The sequence below is a fragment of the Macaca thibetana genome, chromosome 1 (assembly GCF_024542745.1).
Source record: "Macaca thibetana thibetana isolate TM-01 chromosome 1, ASM2454274v1, whole genome shotgun sequence".
In the NCBI taxonomy this organism is placed as follows: Eukaryota; Metazoa; Chordata; class Mammalia; order Primates; family Cercopithecidae; genus Macaca; species Macaca thibetana.
Genome location: NC_065578.1, coordinates 146,348,234 through 146,365,976, shown reverse-complemented (window position 1 = coordinate 146,365,976; position 17,743 = coordinate 146,348,234). Strand labels below are relative to the sequence as shown.

General features: G+C 38.9%; 1 protein-coding gene across 8 annotated transcripts in view; it reads right to left on the bottom strand.

Moving 5' to 3' along the window:
* The window catches only part of ESRRG (estrogen related receptor gamma), a 643,046-nt gene that overhangs the window by 286,364 nt on the left and 338,939 nt on the right, over nucleotides 1-17,743 (bottom strand). For 7 of the 8 annotated variants that reach the window (XM_050780447.1, XM_050780458.1, XM_050780479.1 and 4 more), the window contains one exon: nucleotides 13,854-13,901. The exons of the other annotated variant lie outside the window; for it this stretch is intronic. The gene's annotated coding sequence lies outside the window, so the exon portion shown is untranslated. The remainder of the gene's footprint in view (nucleotides 1-13,853; nucleotides 13,902-17,743) is intronic. 8 annotated transcript variants of the gene reach the window in all.

The window sequence follows — 17,743 nt, the reverse complement described above, 5'->3', positions numbered from 1 at the left end:
ATGATATTGAACAGAAATTGGGAACAAACTAAATATAATGGAATATGATCTCAAAAGTTGAATTCATACAGAAATAAAGTAAGTACATGCAATGGCAAATAATTTGATTTTAAAAATGTGTATTGAGTGACCTACCATGTGTTAAGCTCTGGACTAGTAAATGTGGGGTTAACACCAAATAAATAATTTTAAAATGTTTGCTGCCCTCATGGAGCAAAAAATGTATTGAGAAAGTAAAACTAACAGAAACACACACACAAACTCCTACATAAGATAATATAGGAAATATGCATCAATAAAGCCACATATAGTCCAAAAACATAATTTTAGTTAATACTAAAGGAAGCTCTGGATAATCCATAAAGCAAATAACAGAAAGCTGACTATATGACAATGAGTACATATGTGCTTTGCACCAATATCATCAAATTCAAGTCTGATTTCTTTACAGAGGCATTGGAGTTAGCTAGGTAATATTTATTGACACACACTATCTAGGCAAAAATACAACTATACAATAGAGGAAATACTAAGTATCTAAGACTCCACTTTTTATATTTAGGACACCTAAAAACCATCTGCGAATGAACTTATTATAAGTGACAAGCATAACATTTTAGTACAGGCATACCGTGTTTTATTGCACTTCACTTTACAGTGCTTTGCAAATATTGCACTGTTTACAAATGGAAGGTTTGTGGCAACCTTTCATCAGCAAGTCTATCAGTGCCATTTCTCCAATGGTGTGTGTTCACTTTCTGTCTCTGTGTCATATTTTTGTAATTCTCATAACATTTCAAACTTTATCTATGATTGGTGATCATTAATGTTACTCTTATAATTGTTTTGGGGCACCACGAACTGTGCCCAGGAACTTAATTGATAAATGTTGTATGTGTTCGAACTGCTCCACCAACTGGCCATTCCCCGTTCTCTCTCTCTATCCTTGGCCATCCCTATTCTCTGAGACACAACAATATTGAAATAAGGCCATCTAAAAACCCCAAAAAAGGCTGGATGCAGTGGCTCCCGCCTGTAATCCCAGCACTTTGGGAGACTGAGGTGGGAGGATTGCGAGGTCAGGAGTTTGAGACCAGCCTGACCAACATGGTGAAACCCTGTCTCTACTAAAAATACAAAACTTAGCCGGGCATGGTGGCACATGCCTGTAGTCCCAGTTACTTGGGAGGCTGAGGCAGGAGAATCGCTTGAACCTGGGAGACAGAGGTTGCAGTGAGCGAGGTTGTGCCACTGCACTCCAGCCTGGGCAACAGAGCAAGACTCCATAAAAAAAAAAAAAATCCCAAAATGGCCTCCAAGTGTTCAAGTGAAAGGAAGAACTGCATGTCTTTCACTTGAAATCAAAAGCTAGAAATGCTTAAGCTTAGTGAGGAAGGCATGTTGAAAGTCAAGATAGGCCACAAGCTAGGCTTCTTGCACCAAATGGTTACCCAAGTTGTGAATGTAAAGCAAAAGTTCTTGAAGAAAATTAAAAGTGCTATTCCAGTGAACATATGAATAATAAGAAGCCTTATTGCTCATATGGAGAAAGTTCGAGTGTCTAGATAGGTCAAACCAGCCATAACATTCCTATAAGCCAAATTCTAATCCAGAGCAAGTTCTTAACTCTCTTCAATTTCCAGAAGGCTGAGAGAATTGAGGAAGCTGCCAAAGAAAAGTTGGAGCTATCATGCATTGGTTCATGAAGTTCAAAGAAAGAAGTCATCACCATAATATAAAAGTGCAAGGTGAAGCAGCAAGTGCTGATGTAGGAGTTGCAATGAGTTATCCAGAAGATCTAGCTAAGATCATTGATGAAGGTGGCTTTAAACAACAGATTTTCAATGTAAATGAAGCAGCCTTCTATTGGAAGAACATGTCATCTAGGACTTTTATAGCTAGAAAGGAGAAGTCAATTCCCGGCTTCAAAGCTCCAAAGAACAGGCCTACTCTCTTGTTAGGGGTTAATGCAGTTGGTGATTTTAAGTTGAAGCCAGTGCCCATGTACCATTCTGAAAATCTTAGGACCCTTAAGAATGATCCTAAATCTACTCTGCCAATATTCTGTCAGTGGAACAACAAAGCCTGGATGATAGCACATCTGCCTACAGCATGATTTACTGAGTACTTTAAGCCCACTGTCGAGACCTTCTTAGAAAAAAGCAGAAGCAAAATATTACTGCTAATTGACTATATACTGGTCACCCAGGAGGTCTGATGGAGATGGACAAGGAGATGAATGTTGTCTTCATGCCTGCCAACACAACATCTATTCTGTAGCCTATGGATCACAGAGTAATTTTAACTTTCAGGTCATTATTTAAGAAATACATTTTGTAGGGCTATAGCTACTATAGACAGTGGTTCCTTTCATGAATATGACCAAAGTCTATAAAATAACCTTTCTGTAGAGGATTCGCCATTCTAGATGCCATTAAGAACATTTGTAATTTATGGGAAGAGGTCAAAATGTCAACATTAACAGGAATTTGGAAGAACTTGACTCCAATTCTCATGAATGACTTTGAGGAACTCAAGACTTCAGTGGAGGGAGGAGCTGTAGTTGTGGTAGAAATAGCAAGAGAATTAGAAGTGGAGCCTGAAAGTGGGACTGAATTGCTGGAATCTCAGGATAAAACTTGAATGGAGGAGGAGTTGCTTCTTATGGATGAGTGGTTTCTTGAGATGGAATCTACTTCTTGTGAAAAGGCTGTGAACATTGTTGATATGACAATAAAGGATTTAGAATAATCCGTAAACTTAGATGATAAAACAGCAGCAGGGTTAGAGAGGATTGACTCTCATTTTGGCAGAAGTTCTATGGGTAAAATGCTATCAAGAAGCATTGCATGCAACAGAGAAATTATTCATGAAGGTAAGAGTCAATCAATGTGGCAAACTTCATTGTTGTCTTATTTTAAGAAATTCGTCATAGCCACCCCAACCTTCAGCAACTGCCATGCTGATCAATCAGCAGCCATTAACATCAGGGCAAGACCCTCCACCAGCAAAACGTTTATGACTTAGTGAAGGCTCAGATGATCATTAGCATTTTTAGCAATAAAATATTTAAAAATTAAGGCATGAGTGTTATTTTTGGTATTAATGCTATTCCACACTTAATAGACCACAGCATAGTATAAACATAACATTTTTGACCAGTTTATGCATAAACATAACTGGTAAATGAAAAAATTGGTGTGACTTGCTTTACTTCGGTAACTGCTTGACTGACGTGGTCTGGAACGGAACTGGCACTATCTCTGAGGTCTGCCTGTACCTGATTAGATTTTGGAATCTAATATTTTCATTTCACAAAGGAGAAAGTTAAGGTCTGGAGATTAAGTGCCTTTTCTGGATCTGTAGCAAGGCTAACATAGATAAACTTTTAGATGCAGTATTCTTCACAATCCCACATTTTCTTTCACTGGTAGAAATATACAAGATAAAGTCTTACATAGGAGAAAGGCTACCAGACTTGGAAGTGTAAGAATTGTATTCCAGGTCTTTGGCAGACACTGCTACTTGTCCATCCAAATCTGTTCCACTCTGTTTCCTGGATCTGAGGCGAGGATGCATTTCCCACTGTACCAGCCAGGTGGGCAACGTGGCTAAGCTCCTACCAATGACTTATGAGCAAAAGTGCAATTTCCACTTCACTTACTCAGGAGAAAATATCCTGACCTGGACTTTGCTCTCTGCCCCTTTCCTTGGCTAGAATGACCAAGGTCAATGAGACCTTCAAAGTCATGGGCTGAAGATGACAAAAAAACCGTCAGGCTGGATCTCCTAAATAACTAAGAGCTGCCTGACAACCTGCCATAGTCACTTTGGTCTGTTACATGACAGAGAAATAGGCATTTATATTATTTACTCCACGCTATTTTGGAGACTGTCACAGAAACTTCTTACCCCCAGCTTGTTCAAGTCCTGAATCTAACATTGGGTAATATGATGCTGTGGGAAAGTCGTTCACTTCTTTTGAGCCCATTCCCCATCTGTAAAATGGACACAATTATATTTGCTTTTTTAACCTAATGGAATAAGGACATAAGTCACTCTATAAAATGCTTTCATACAAATATAAAATATAAACAAATATAGGAGTTCAAAGGAAAGAACAATTCCTTCTAGCTGGAGTGACCAGAGAAGACCAAAGGGAAGAACTTGAGATGAATCTCAGTAAGGTTTGGATGGGATTTTTTTTTTTTTTTTTTTTTTTTTTTTTTTTTTTTTTTTGAGACGGAGTCTCGCTCTGTCACCCAGGCTGGAGTGCGGTGGCGCGATCTCGGCTTACTACAAGCTCCACCTCCCGGGTTCATGCCATTCTCCTGCCTTAGCCTCCCGAGTAGCTGGGACTACAGACACCCACCACCACGCCCGGCTAATTTTTTTTTTTGTATTTTTAGTAGAGACAGGGTTTCACCATGTTAGCCAGGATGGTCTCAATCTCCTGACCTCTTGATCCGCCCATCTCAGCCTCCCAAAGTGCTGGGATTACAGGCGTGAGCCACCGTGCCCGGCCAGTATTTTTAACTTGCAAAGAAGATGTGCAAAGATGGAAAAAATCATGGTGCAAGATTAAAAATATACAGTACATTTTTTAGAGAATAGCAGAAGAGAGTTTGGCTATAGTAGTGGCATCTGGTAGAAGGGTAATAGGAAATAAGGCTGGCAAAATAAATTTGAGGCCAGATTGTAGGGAGTAAAAAAGACTTGAAAACAAGAATAATGAATCATGATCCGTTGTGGTAATTTCATCCTCTTTATCCATGTTTGGTAGAGGATAGACATCTGCCTGAGACATTGTTGTGTAGAGGTGCATTGCTTGGATCTGGGATAGCCATCTTGTGCTCTTAATGCAAAGGCCAAGAGAATCAGAGAGATGCCAGAACTTCAACATTGTGAAACAGCTGAACAAAAATGGAAGTATTTATCTCAAAGATTTTTGTGATGGGGAAAATGAAATGCTTATTTCAACATTAATTGGTATTTCTGTTACTTGTAGTCGAAAGTATTCTTTACTTAGAGTAAGAAGTGTAAGCAGTGAACTCTGTATCACAGAGAACAACATATCAGGGTGATAGAATCTGGATATTTTCGCCATCCAAATCTCATGTTGAATTGTAATCCCCAGTGCTGGAAGGGGAGCCTGGTGGGAGGTGTTTGTATCATGGGGGAAGATACTTCATGGCTTAGTACTGTCTTCAAGACAGTGAGTGAGTTCTTGCAAGATATGGTCATTTAAAAGTGCGTGGCACCTCCTTCCCCAACTCTCTCTCCCTCTTGCTCCTGCTTGCCCCACCTGATAGGCCTGCTCCCCCTTTGCCTTCTGCCATGATTGCAAGCTTCCTGAGGACTCCCCAGAAACAGATGCCACTATGCTTCCTGGACAGCCTGCAGAAACACGAGCCAATTAAACCTCTCTTCTTATAAATTACCCAGTCTCAGGTATTTCTTTATAGCAGTGCAAGAATGTCTAATATACAGAGGAAAGGTGTGATCTCTGAAAAGATTCCTTGGAAACCATCACTTTAATTTCTCAGACACATGTCCTTCATCATCAATACATTGGAGCCATAGACCCTCCCATACTTACAATCACATTCTAAGATATATTTACAAAAGTAATCTTGGAATTCACTTTACAAGCAAGAATATTTTTTCATTATTCATAATTTGTACTTACTTTATAAGCACTATCATTTTTATCATACCACTTGGTGAATAAAAATTACATATTCACAAGAAAGTCAACCAGTGCAAATTTTTGGATAAAACTTTACAGCTAGGAAAAAAACAGAAAAATCACATAGATCTTCTGCATAGTTTTGCAGATAAGGAAATTCAGACCTAGATGCTGTACTAAAGGCCTTGCTAAAATCCTAGAACCAACCCTTCCTTTTTATTTTTCTTTTCCACAAAAATTATAATCAGTCCCATTGCTATCAAGTAGATTTTCTCTTTGTTCTCAGAATAAGAAATATGAAAAAAATTATTTTAAATCTCTAAGAGGAAGGGTTAAGTTTTCCTGACATTCCCTATAATTAGTATATCTTATCAGTAACATATGCACCTAAAATATCAAATTTAAAGTGGAATGTTTTAATAAAACATAACCAAAAGGACCTACCTAAGTGCATACACAATGACAAGAAGCACTTGGTCAGCCTCATTCATTACCTCTGTGACATTCATGCAGATTTGCTAAATATCTCGTTTTATATCATGTCCTCTATCAGGACTTTTTCTCCAGACCTAGTCCTGTATTACACAAGAACTAGAAGTCAGTCTGAGCATAAGTACAGTACTAGAAAGTAATACCAATATAATTTATTCTTCCTGTCCCTCTAGCTATTACTCTTTATATATTTCCAGGGTTTTTTTTTTTTTTTTTTTTTTTTTGCCAGGTTAAGGCAGGGGAAGGCCGGGGAGATAAGATGCTTAGATACTTACAGCCATCAACAATTTCTTGAAAAGCAACTATTCAGGGAAAAAGGGGAGGTAAAAGTCGAATCTGCCTAGGCATTGTTTACATATTAAAAGTAAAGATGAGGCAGTGGCATTAGGAAAAATACATACAGGCTCTGGCATATTTCCTCAAATTGAATAAATGCTTTTTATAGACTCCTTTACATGAAATAATTTAGTCATTAAAAAGAGAACTATGCAGTAGAATATGCCACTTCAGTCCAGATTAGTAATAATTTTGCAAATGCACTCGCAAAAATTTTTCTTAGATTATTTTACAACAAACTCTGCATGAAATGTAGTGGCACATGAAGAAAAATTGCTTAGCTACAGTTGGTTTTGATGCCATACCATAGGAGCCATGGAGGGGACTCATTCAATATAGCTTTTCATGCTGTTCCCATTTCCATTTTCATAAGGCACCATGATCCCTTAGTGAAAAGAATTGCTCCTAGTCTGCTGCAGATAGGAATATGATCAGTAACCTCAAATCCCTTTCTTTGTAAAATCAGAAACATGCAATACAGTTAGAATTCAGAATTTCTATAAAACAAATTTCCCAGACAGGTATCTGAGGTTCCTGCTCCTTTTGGAAAATCCATATTTATCCTCTATGTCCACCACTCAGTCTCTAAATTTTACTGCCCTTCTGGTCCCACAGTGTTGGCTAAAATCTGGATATTTCTGATCATGCTTCTTTGGTGCTAATCGTGAACACTGAGCAGGCCAGTATTTGGATGGATGACTGGGGTAGGAAGCCTCCACGATTGCCCCCAGTGATTCCCCCATCCTGGTATTTATATATTTGCATAGGCCCCTCCAATGTTGTACCAGGATTGGTCTGAGTGACCAACAGAATACAGCAGAGGGGAAGGTATGTCACTTCTGAGATTAGGTCATAAAAGACACTGCAACTTCTGTTTTGGCCTCTCTTTCTCTCTCTCTCTGTCAGATAATTTGCTTTGGGGGAAGCCAGCTGCCATGTTGTAAGCAGCCATATGGAGAGATCCATATGGTGAGAACTGAGACCTCCAGCCTACAGTCACGTGAGGGAGCCTGGAAGCGGATTCCCCTGCCCTGTCATATCTTCAGATGACTGCAGCCCTGTCCAACACCTTGAGTGCAACCTCACGAGAGACCTTGAGACAGAACCACCCAAATAAGTTACTCCCAGGTTCCTGACTCTCAGAAATTGTATAAGATTATAGATATTTGCTGTTTTAAGCGGTTAAAGTTTTCAAGTACTTTGTTATGTGGCCTAATACAAAGCAAAAGGTACTACAGGTTTTTGTTTTGTTTTGCTTTTCTTCTAATTTTTAAGTGACTTGAGGATAAGGGCCACATCTTATTCATCTACAGGTTTAGCAGAGTGCTTAAGGACATAGCAGATCCAATAACCATTTTCTGAATGAATGATCCTCTCCTTCCTGTTTTTATCATTAAAGTAAATTCAATGACAATTACACTTCCAGACTTCTGGCTTAACTAAGGAATTTTTTTTTTTTTTTAATACTGTGGTTTAATCCAGAGAATACAGAAGAGAAAAAAATTCTGAAATGAGATCACTTTTTAGAAGGTCCAAGTTTTTAAATGCTCCTACCATTAAGAGTTCAATATAAATTTACAATGAGGCTCACTGAGCAATTTAGGAAGCCTTGGCCTTCTGCCTTATAAGCATTCATGATTACAAACTAAAACTTGGCCTCACCAGCTAAGACATGACAGCATGATGGGAAAGACTAAAGGCTGACGTAAGTGTAAAAGAAATAAACTCCTGTAGGTCTTGGGTTTAGGGAGCAGTATTTATACTCAATGCGACTTGGGGAGAAAAATTCCTAAAGGTAAGTCTCTCTTGGTAAATTAGATCACTTGGGGGGAATCCGGGAGTAAATACTTTCTCTGTTTCCGTAAGTAGGAACTATATTCTGCAGTAGCAGGAGTTAGTTCTGATAGATACTTCATAGTATATCCATCCCTCCAGATCCACCATCCCCCATAGTCTGATAAGTTCCTACTGGGAAAACACAGGTTACATAAAGGGGTAAAATAATCCCATTACCATGTAGAGAAATAAAGATGCATCCATTTGGAAACCTCTTAGGAGATGTGCTTGCTTGAGCTGACATTTACTAACAGAGCAACATTTCTCTTTTTTCCCACTGACTAAGCCCCTTTCCTAGACAATGATCTCCTCTGGGAGAGAGTTATTAGAATTATTACTCCAGAGTGTTAGTGAAAAGGGTTCACTGAGTAGAAAGAAGAAAAGCAAAGATTTTGCTCAGCACAGTTAAAGTTTTACCAAAGGGAAGTTCAAGTTGCATGAATGAAAAGGACAGCCTTTCACTGGGAAATAATTTCCCTGGATTGCACAGGCTATACCTTCAGGGAACATGAACCAGGATAATCTCTAGCCTTCTTCTCTTCAGGGAAAGAAACGACTCAGGAAATGCTATCTTTCTTGTCTCCACCCTAAACTAGGTGACAACTAAATACAGCTCAGGAAGCCAACGGTCAGAATCATTTTTTAGTTTTGTCGTCTAAGAAATTCACTAAAATATTAAAAGAGAAAATAACTGAATGGGGTGGTACAAAAAAGGGCCTCAGGTTCAGTTAATTTCTATTCCAGAAAACAAGCTTTGATTCTTGCATCACTTGACAAAGACTGCTTACTTCTCAAAAATGTGAGTACTGACCCAAAGACATGAAATAACACGTTCTAGAGACTAAACCTTAAACTAACCAGACTCACTGGAAAAATAAATGAACAGCTACGTTCTTTAATGTACATGTGTTTTTTCATTAAAATAAACAAATAGATTAAAATACATTAAATTTTATTTTATTGTATTTATTTTATTTTATGTATTTTCTTTTCTTTTTCTTTTTTTTTTTTTTTTTTTTGAGCCAGAGTCTCACTTTGTTGCCCCGACTGGAGTGCATTGGTGAGATCTTGGCTCACTGCAACAGCTCCCTGGATTCAAGCGATTCTCCTGCCTCAGCCTCCCGAGTAACCGGGATTACAGGCACGTGCCACCGCACCTGGTCTCTAAATTGTAATATATATGTTTAAAACATGAATACAATTCTAGGAAAACAAAGGCAATTTAAATTTTGAATCTTGGAATTTTGATGTTAAGAAGTTAAAGATTGTGATGTCTCCTTCCTCTCAGGAATCATCTGTAAAACAAGGAGACAAAAACAGAAAAACATTCTCCATCTTTGATGGAAATAGGAGTCACAGGTGAACCTGAACCACGGTATATGAAGCTACAAAGCAGAGTGCAGAATAGTAACTGATCAAGAGGTATACAGGAAGTGAACCATAAACACAGACTGAATGGGATGTCAACAAGAAGCAGGACTCTTCTCCCCAAAATCTCAGGCACCATGGGGCATTGTATACCAGATATTGGTGTAGGTCATGGGTCAGGCCTGTGAGGCCTGCGGCTGAAAACAAGTGGGGCTGGCTGAAGTCGGCCTCAACTTCCTCCACCTACTTCCTAAAAGGCAGAGCAACCATTCTTCCTCCCTACTTTCTCTTTGTAAAAAATTAGCTAGAGAAGTTCTGATAACAGAAATAGAAGGAGCAGTGGGGTGAGGAAGAAGCAGACGGGTGCTGTGGGACACCGTGCTGAAAATGAGAGCATTACAGGAAAGCATGCATACCCTTACCCCACTTCCCCACTGGGCTCCCAGATGCCCTCGGGCAATTGTGTATCTCCAAGGCAGAACACTGCAGGACCCTGCTCTGGAGAAAAAGAATGTTCTAGCGAAAAGGCCCAGAGACACCAATATTTTGGGATGCCCTCAATAGCAACAACAACAATAGCAAAACTGGCTCCCTAGAAGATCACCCTAAAGTAGAAAGAACCCATTCACAGTTCCTATCATTGCATCTAAGGATCACTATTGCAGTGCCTCACTCTTAAATATGAAAGAAACTAGCATTTGAGTGGTTTCTTATCCTGTGTTATTAATAAATACACAGTCTTCCAAATCTTAAAAAAAAAAAAAAAAATCCTTCACTGGCCTCTACTGTCTCTTCTAGCTTTAATCCAATTTCCTTCCTTCTTCTCCCTGTCTCACTTTCTGAAGAACTTCATCTTCCACCTTCCCGAGCTCCTGGCATCTCTTTAACCCTGAGGTCTGATTTTACCACCAGCCCTCTCCACACTTTCTAACGTTCAAAGCCAGAAATTTCTTGGTGGATTTTCCTGCTTCTATGACACTCATTCCCAGACACCCAAGCTCAAAATGTCAGCATCACTTTTTTAAAAATTAAACTTCCTTAATTTTATTTATTTATTTTTGGCTTTTTTAAGACGTAGTCTCGCCCTGTCACCCAGGCTGGAGTGCAGTGGCACGATCTCAGCTCACTATAAATTCTGCCTCCCAGGTTCAAGCGATTCTCCTCCCTCAGCCTCCCGAGTAGCTGGGATTACAGGCGTGTGCCACCACTCGTGGCTAATTTTTGTATTTTTAGTAGAGACAGGGTTTCACCATGTTGGTCAGCCTGGTCTCGAACTCCTGACCTCATGATCCGCCTGCCTTGACCTTTCAAAGTTCTGGGATTACAGGCGTGAGCCACCACGTGCGGCCTCCTATTGTTAACATCTCGCATTAGGATAGTACATTTGTCACAAATAACAGAACAATATTGATACATTATTATTAACAAAACTCCATACTGTATTCAGATTTTCTTAATGTTTACCTATTCTTCTTCTGTTTCAGGATCCCACCGAGGATGAGGATGTCATATTACACTGAGCTGCCATAACTCCTTAGGCTTCTCCTGAATGTCACCAAATACCTTCTCAGTTTCCATAAGTGGGAACTACGTTCTGCAGTAGCAGGAGTTAGTTCTGATAGATACTTCACAGTATACCCATCCCTCCAGATCCACCAACTCACATAGTCTGATAAATCCCTATTGGGAAAACAAAGGTTCCATAAAGGGGAAAAAAAATTAATCCCATTCCTTAGGATTTTCCTTGTTTTTGATGACCTTGATAGTTCTGATCAGGTCTTTTGTAAAATTCCTCAACTGAGATTTGCCTGATGTTTTTTTGGGGATCAGGCAGGGGTTGTGGGTTTGGGGGAGGGAGACCACAGACATAGAGTGTTGTTTTCATCACATCGTATCAAGGGTGTGTACTACCAACATGACTTAATACTGTTGATGCTAACCTTGATCACCTGCTTAAGGTAGTGTTTGTCTAGCTTCTCCCCTGTAAATTATTCTTTTCTACCCCTTATTTTGTACTGTACTTTTAGAAGGAAGTGCAGCTCACACTCAGGGACTGGAGAGTCATGCTCTACCTCCTATAGGGCAGAGTATCTATAGAGATTATTTGGAATTTTTCTCAGCATCACTTTTGACCCCTCTTTTGTCCTTCCTCCTCAATTTGTGCATTTTCCCAAAAGTAAGCAGTATGGTTTTGCCTGGAATCAGATCCTGTAATGCAAAACCCTGATTCTTTTCATTGAACCAAGAGAGAAAATTAATTATTCCTGGGACCTTAGGGCTTCCATCTTTCCTTCTTCTTTCTCTTTTCTTTTCTTTCTCTTCCTCAACACATACTTCTTGTCTGCAACCTCCCAGGCATTGTATTAACTTTAGAAACACAGCAGTAAGCGAAAAAGACATTGTCCCCGAGGGTCCAAAGGCTTGTAATAGTGCCATCCAAATTAGCTAGGGAGTCACAGAAGACTTCCCTGAGAAGGGGACCTTTAAGATATGAATGGTAAGTCTATGAACAAATTCCTCTATAAGTAAGAGAGCACTCACGATAGAGGTCCTGCATGTGCAAAGTTCTGGCATGTGAGGGAGTCTGGAGGAAGCACTGTAGTACAGTTAACAAGGAAAAGAGGATGAAAAAGGCCTCCAGAAAGCCAGGAAGGGCTGCCTCCTGAAAATCCTGCAAGCTACTTGTGGTCATCAACAGCAGGGCAGTGTCATGACCAGATTGGAATTTTAAATAGATTGTTACAAGGGAAGAATCCTTTTAGGTAGTAAGAGTGGATGTAGGATAACTCGTTAGGAGACCTTTACAGAAGTCCGGACTGAGGTGATGGTAGCTTGGCTTAGAGTAGGAATTGTGGTGATAGAGAAAATTATACAGATTTAACAAACAGACTGAAATATGGGATCTTAGCTGAGGGAACTACACTCTCTTACCTTAGTTTCTTCATCTTTACAAGCGGGATAATAATATACCTACCTATGGAGCTGTTGTGGAATAATGGGTTAATATATGCAAAGCATTTAAAGAAGTGCTTGACTCATATTAATTGCCATTAATAATACCAGTTAAATTATCATGAAAACGTGTCTAAATCATCACAGTCTTAGACCTAAATCAGCTGGAGAATCAATCCCCTCACTGACAAAATGAAGAGGCTTGGCTACATAATTTCCAAGATCTTCTCTAGTCCTAAATGGTTAATTTTCATAACCATTATTCTTTGCTAGTCCAAGAAGACTATATGCTCTGATGTAAGCTGTCCCCAAAGAGCCCACTCAGTAAATGTAACCTTATCTTACTTAACCTACACCTTTGCAATTTCTATCAGACCCTTTCAAAAACACCAACAAAGGGGGAAAAATATTCTCTTGACTAAGGAATTCCGATAAACATGAAATTGATTTTTCATTCCTAAACATTTCACATTCAGGACCAGCAGAATGTGGTCTACCATTTCTGTTGGTTTCAGAATGGTCCTGTCTTGCTTTTTCTTCCATATTCTAGAAGTATTTCCCCAGCAATACACCACCCACACAACCACAATGTAAACGATGATTTTGATTCCTCAGGATAGGAGGTGACGATTATAATCACTCAAGCAGGGAGGCACAATGAAGAGGGGCCCTTGACCTCCAGGAGCTCACAATTTACCTACCAAGGTAAGGTTAATCCATACAAAAGAAGACTGAATATAAGAATGTAGAAGTTATGAATGGTTTCTCAGTTCAGACTCTAGATGGACTGGAAAGAATGCACAGGAAAGAAAATGAGGAATATGCAATGACAGAAAGAGCCAAGAACACTGGCATATATGATCACAACTACGTTTTCATATCAGTAAAAGGTCTGCAAAATCTTACACACCAAGGGGACACAATTTTGCTTCTCCCAATCCCAGGCACATCATACATTCATAAACACAAACTAGAAAAAGCAAAACAGAAACATTCTGGGCACTTCCATGGGACTGGGTGAATTTATCTGGAATGATAACTGCACACGTTTCATTAGTCAGTAATTTGGGATTATCACTTATGTAGCCCTAGAACTGTGTAATGTTCTTGAGGAAAGGGAGTCTCCCCCACCCCCCCCAGAAAAAACCCCACATTTATTTGCAAATAAAAATATCCTTACTTATTGCCGTGAGGGGGAGAGGAATCTCAGCACTCAAATGAAATTATGCTAAAACAAAGAAAAGAAACAGAAGGTGCTAAATTAAGAAATGTAGATTAAAAATTCAGTTGTAAATAAGCTAACATTGCAGGTAAATTTGAACTAATAAAACAGATGATTTTACTGAAAACTTAACACCTCTCAACACAGCTGTCTGCCCAGTCAGGAAACCATTAACATACTGTCACCAGTACCCCCAGCACTTGATGATACGAATTCTAAAAACAATCCAGAACAACAAAAGGAATGAACCATCAAGGAACCAATGACACATGGGCTTTCTCAATTGCCTTTTCATGGTGCACCACTGTACGCTGAAAAATTTACAAAAGCAGCAAGAACACAGGCTGGACAAAAAAGGGAGGGAAGTGGTAGACAACTTTGAAAAGCAAGTACAAATATTTCAAACAACACATAAGACTGCTTAAGCAACATCTATCCAAAATACACAGTTAATAAACAGGGATATACATAGGGGGTTGTTAAAAGCCATGAAAATACCCCTTTAATAATGATAAGTCGTTATATACAGTACTGTATTTTAATAAGAAAGAAACATCATTTTCTCAAATTGAAATACCAAGGCAGGGGTCCTTAATTACTTTTGTGCCAGAAGCTCCTTTGAGGATCTGATGGAAGCTGGGGACTTTCTCTGCAGAAAACTGCATATGCTCATAAAATTTAGTATTCCATTTCACAGAGGTTACTAACTCCCACCTCTGCCCATTGTCAAACTCATCCCTACATGAGTCCTCTGTTATCTTGTGGGTTCATATGTTAAAGGCTTATAAACTCATGAGTTTAGAAAGCCCTGTGCTAAAGAAACACGCTTTCAGACCTTAGGACAAGAGTTTGAAGGTGTTAATGTATTAACAAACTGAATAGGAATTATAAGAAACATTTCATTTAATTGTGTGGTATACAATGATATCCATTTAATTTCACACCAATTCTTTTTTTTAAAACGTTATTGTATATTTTTAAAGCATACAATATGTTTTGATATACACATAGTGTAATGGTTACTATAATCGAGCAAATTAACATATCCATCATCTCACGATTGCCCATTTTTTATTTATTGCAAGCGCACCTAAAATCTACATTTTTAGCAAAAATTCCAAATACAATACTATTAACTGTAGTCCTCATGTTGTACATTAGATCTCTAGACTTGTTCATTCAACATATTTGCTATTTCAGAAGAAAATTAATTGAATTTTTTGAGATGGGATCTTGCTATTTTGTCCAGGCTGGACTCGAACTCCTCCTGTCTTCAAGTAATCCTCCTGCCTTGGCCTCCAGAGTAGTTATGGGTACAGGCATGCCAGCACTCCTAGTTCTATATCAGCCATTTTGTATCCTGTGACCTACTACTACTACCGCATTTCCGACAACTCCCTGCCCCCTGCCCTTGTTAACCACTGTATTATTCTTTATCACTCTGCATTCAACTTTTCTTTTTCGAAGATTCCACATATAAGTGAAATCATCCAGTATTTATTCTTCTGTGTCTGGCTTATTTCACTTAATGTACTGTCTTTCAGGTTCATTCATGTTGTGGCAAATGAAAAGATAACCTTCTTCTTAAAGGCTGAATAATATTACATTGTAAAAATATACCACAGTTTCTTTATCCACTCATCCATTGATGGACACTTAGGTTGTTTTCATATCTTGGATGTTGGGAATAATGCTGCAATGAACATGGGTGTGCAGATAGCAGATATCTTTACAAGGTAGTGATTTCATTTCCTTTGGTTATATACTCAGAAGAGAGATTGTGGGGTCACATGGTAGTTCTATTTTTTAATTTCTTTAGGAATGTCCATACTGTTTTTATAATGGGGGCACTGATCTACATGCTCACCAAGAGTGTACAGCGTTTCCTTTTCTGCAAACCTTTGCCAACATTTCTTATCTCTTGTCTTTAAGAATAGCCATCCTAACAGGTGTGAGGTGATATGTCATTGTGGTTTTGATTTGCATTTCCCTAATGATTAATGATATTGAGCACCTTTTCATAGACCTGTTGGTCATTTTTCTGTCTTCTTTGGGAAAACGTATATTCAGGCTCTTTACCCCATTCTTTAAAAAATTGGATGGTTTTCCTGCTATTAAGTTGTGTGAGTTACCGATTCTTGATAATGAGGAGTTGATTTCTACTTCAGAGGGAATCCTGCTTATCTGTTTTTCCATCTGGTCCCTATTGCGTACATTTGAGGCATCCCATTACTCAAAAATACTCTGCAGGTGGAAAGCAGGAAACATTTTTTATAAAAAGAAGAGACAAAAATGAGCTAGTTGTACACTTGTTAGATCTGGTAATCAGTTTGTTTGCTTACTTATTCAATCAACAAACCCTGAATACTGACTATGTGTCAGAATAATGGTTAAAAAAAGACAATGTCCCTTCCCTCAAAGAGCAAACCATGCAGTGCAGTGACTGGAGAAGCATCAAACTAAGCTGTGATGCTGTGTGGACAGCCTGAGCTGTGCTTTTTTCTGCTTGGGGAAGTGTGGAAATTGAGCCTTATGGAGGCCAAGCAAGTTTTACCTAGGGAAGAAGGAATAGCAATGCACATCTTCCCAAGAAAATGAGGCATTGGGACAAAGGAAGTGGGAGGATTGCAGTTTGCTTGGGTCAAACTGGACATTTTTAGAAGAAGCATGGCAGTAAGAAAAGTCAAAAAAGAGAAAATTCACTGAGCAGTGTCTGATATTGCCAAAAGCTGGCTTAAAATATCCAATAAAAGTTGTAGTTGGAAAAGAAATAGAAATGCATGAACAAAATCAAATAACTATATTCAGGACCAGCTACATAATTTGTGGGGACCCGTGCAAAGTGAAAATATCAGGCACCTCGTTGAAATATTATTAAGAATTTCAAGATGGCAACAGCAGAGTAGTAAACCAAGCACAGGGCACTTCTGAGCACGGGGCCCTGTGTGACTGCACAGGTGACACATCCATGAATTCTGATTGTATTAGACAGAAAATTTCAGATGTTTATGCCCATCCTTTACTACCCCAGTTAAATATCCCCTATTTCTCAAAATGATGACCAAGAAGCACTTAATATGTGCTAAGCACCAGGCTGGGAACATTATTCACTTAATTTTCTCAGCAAACCTATGAGCTAGATATTACTATTCCCACTTATAGATTATAAAACCAAAGTTAAAAGAGGAAAAGCAATACTAAAAGGAAAAGTGATTTTACATATCTTGAAGACATTCCCTCAATTTCTCATGCCATGCCGTTTTAGTGAGTGCTCTATCATCTTTCGGATGTGCGTATTTTCATTTCTTTCTGTGGGTTCGTGTTTGCCTGGACCATGAAAGTCCAGATTCTGTGATATCAGCCAGGGAGTTTGCACTCATATGAGTAAAAACTGGAGTGAGAAGGGCCACAGTTCACCATCCCAATGACGTTACCCCACAGCGTCCCCCAACAGCTTTCTCTGGTAAGAACGTTGGGTGGATGTGGAGGGAACGGAATGCTGGCACACTCAGAAATGTCCCTTTTCAATACAGACACAGTTCTAAGGATAAATTATACATTGAAATAGCACATCCACACTACACAAGTACAAAATCTATTTTAAAAGAAGTTATTACATCTTCAGAACCTACAGTAATTTCTGATTTCTCCCTGCAAACCTCCAATTAATAGTTTCTTGAAACAAAGGCCCAGTAGAGTGTTCAGATTCTTGAGTGTCCCCCGCCCCATCACCAAATGCTGCTGAATAACCAACCTATGACAATCCACAAAATCCACTTTTTCCACTTACAGATGAGAATAAGAACTGCCACAATCACAACAGAATATTAATTCAACAGTAAGCACCA